The following is a 3,347-nucleotide window of genomic DNA, read 5'->3' as shown; positions in this document are numbered from 1 at the left end:
TAGAAAATTTGAGAAATATTTATATTTAAAAAAAATAAAAAAATAAAAAAATTAATAGATATATATATATATACAGTATATACGTATATACACACATATGAATGAATGTATATAAACATTCAAACAGAATATATACTTAATTTATTTGTGTGTGTGCATATGTATATTAATTAAGAATTATGATCATTAATAATAGTTAATCATTAGTTATATGTATTAATTTATTCATTTTATTATATATTTTAATTTATATATTACTTTTATATATTGTTTTTAGCTTTAATTTTAGTTAAAGTTTTGACAATTTTGTTGTATGTTTTTAAAGTTAATACTTCAAGTTAACTAAATAGATAAAAGCATTGTTTCTGGATGGATGATTGGATTTATAGATCAATTTTATACTATGCACGTTGATTCCTAGCTTTTTCTAGGCCACTGATTTGATTTAGCCAAATATGCAATAAAATAATCTTTTTAAGTATGTCTGTCAAAGTAATATTAATTTTATTAGAAGTAAAACTTTTAAACAATTATCCTATGTAGCATACAGTGGGTCTAATATAATGTGACATGATTCACTTACTTTTGTCTTAAAGCTTTTCCACACTCCACAGTAAAGTTAATAAATATTAGCATGGACAGCTGGGCTGTTTAAGAGGCTGCTGATTCACCCCCTCATGATAAGATTTCAGGGGTTCTGTGGTGAGTGTGGAAATGTGTACTCAGGTGACTGGGGGTAATTACTACAGGGATCTGTCCCTAAGGCACGCACTGTAAACCACAAGTAATCACTGGACAGATAACAGGGAAGACACAGGAAATAGTATATCTAAAAGGGAGGATGAAAGAAACGAGAATGCAGCATGGAGAGAAAGCCAAAAAAAGCCGTGTGACTCCCTGTAAGTTCATAAATGTTCGCAAACAGCTGTGACTTTTGAATGTGATGCTTAATTATTAGTTGTCTCCAGATTGAGTGTTCACGTCTTATTCTTCCTCTGGGACATCGGAGCAGAAGTGTAGCCTCTCTGTGTGCCCGCATTGTCAGTTGCACGCATGCAACGATGCAGTCTCGGTGAGGCAGGTCTGAATGAGCTTCTTTGAGCTCATCCATTGTAGGAGACAGCTGGTCCCCCTGTTACTTCTCCCCTCACTGGGGGGCAAAGGGCACCCGGCACCAGGGGATTGTGTTTCCCGTCTCATTCATCTCCATTCTGAGAGAACGGCTCCCTCTCTCTGCTTTTCTCTCTGTCTGGGTCCCTCAGAATGACACATTGTTGTTGAGCAGATGACGAGGGTTTGCGCCACAGGCTCAGGAATGTATGGCATGACTAAAGACTTTGGGGCTGAAGATCAATGAGGCCTATTCACACCAAGCCCGAATTTCGATTTGGAAAAACCCAAAAGATTATAAAATGAAACAATGGATCTCTATGAACACTGAAAAATTGTACTGTGATGAATTGCTTATTTATTCTGAGTGTAAGACATGTTTTTTTGTTGTATTTATTATTATTTTTTTATGTTGAGTAATTCATTCAGGTATGCTTCTGAGAATGATTCCATAGGAATATTTTTTTAAATTTTATAGTTCAGGATATTTAATTTTATTTAATTTTAGTTACATTTATAATATAATATAATATAATATAATATAATATTGTTAAAATTTTAAATAAATGTTTTCTATTTTTTAAGTATTTAAATGTGTAATTTATTCCTGTGATGGCAAAGCTGAATTTTCAGCAGTCATTACTCCAGTCTTCAGGGTCACATGATCCTCCAGAAATCATAATAATATGCTGATTTGGTGCTCAAGAAACATTTCTTATTTTTTTCAATGTTGAAAACAGTTGTGCTGCTTGGATTTTTTTTCAGGATTCTTTGCTGAATAGAAAACGTATTCAAAACAGCAAAAGTCTTCAAAAGTCTTTTGTAACAATGTAAAAGTCTTTACTATCACTTTTGACCAATGTGTCTGCTAAAACAACAAAAAAAAATTTTTCCCCCTTTTTTTTTTTTTTAAATCTTACTGACTTTTAGTTTGTAGCTTATGCACAGGTATAAAAAACAGAGTAAAAAAATAGAGTACAAAATAAAAAGATAATAATGAAATAAAAAAGCTGATAAATATAAAGTCACATATATGAGAAACAATGTCAACATTTTGAGAAATAAAGCTGCAGTTGTGAGATATGAGTATAAAAGTTTTTTATCTATTTATTTATTTTTTGCTCTGAGGCATAAACAGGAATTTATCATTTAATCTTCATTTAATCTCATTGCTGTAAACAATTTAGATATTAACATTATTTTCCTATATTTTCCTTATTTTCCTACATAATAGTTGTGGCACTAAAATGGTTTTAAGGCTTCGTGTGCATTTAATGGTTATTCATAAGCTTTTCATTTTAAATCATACAATAAATATGTTTAAATGTATCAAATGTATTTATTTAGAAATTGATAAATACCTAATTAACAATTTCATGTCTAACATCTTGTATCTCCTATAGTTCTTCAGCCCCCAGGACTAGACATAAACAAACTGATATAATATCTCCCATTATCAGAGAAGGTGAGCTATCACAGTGCAAGTCAGTTTGGTCAGAAGCTGTGTGGCAGAAAAAGTGGAATGGAACCGAGTGACTAAACTGGGGTATTTGAGCTATTTTAAGTCGCCCGTGTCTGTCTCTCTTAGATCAGGCTCCAAATATAGCTCCCCTACATCAAGCACTCAAACCAAGGCTCCTGCTCCTGGGCTCAAATCCACTTATATAATGTCGGCCTTATTCAAGAGCAGCTCAATCTCACCATCTGGGGCTAATCTCAGATGCCACCCTCCCTGTTTATTTCAGAGGAACTTCATTCCGTTTAGGCCCCTGCATTTATTTATGTCCTGCTGCCAGTACAAGGTCAATTGTCTGTGACACATGTTTTGAGAAATGACAGTGTAGGAGGTTGTTTGCTTCCATTTGGATGCAAAGAGCAAATTTAGGAAAAACAAACTGGGTGCAACCCAGAGGCCGCCCTCTGTATCCTGTCATTTTTGAGCACAATGGAACCAGGGGAAGTTGGAGAAGCTTCCCAGAGCTTTTTAGAGCTGTGTTGTGTCGCTGGGCTCAGAGGCTTCATCTAAGATTAAATTCTCATTACCAGGGACAATGTCCACTGTGTGAAGTCTCTGGTCACAATGGTGATGATAAGAACTATCTGTTCCATCTGTTTTTCATCATCTTCACAAGCACTCAAACACCTGCACCATTGGCCAAGTGTACAAACAGAAGTGTGTGTATATATATATATATATATATATATATATATATATACACACACACAGACACACACAC

Source organism: Sinocyclocheilus rhinocerous, unplaced genomic scaffold (genome assembly GCF_001515625.1).
Source record: "Sinocyclocheilus rhinocerous isolate Xijiao unplaced genomic scaffold, SAMN03320098_v1.1 scaffold11, whole genome shotgun sequence".
Taxonomy (NCBI): Eukaryota; Metazoa; Chordata; class Actinopteri; order Cypriniformes; family Cyprinidae; genus Sinocyclocheilus; species Sinocyclocheilus rhinocerous.
The sequence above is the reverse complement of the archived record's forward strand: the minus strand, read 5'-3'. Positions refer to the sequence as shown.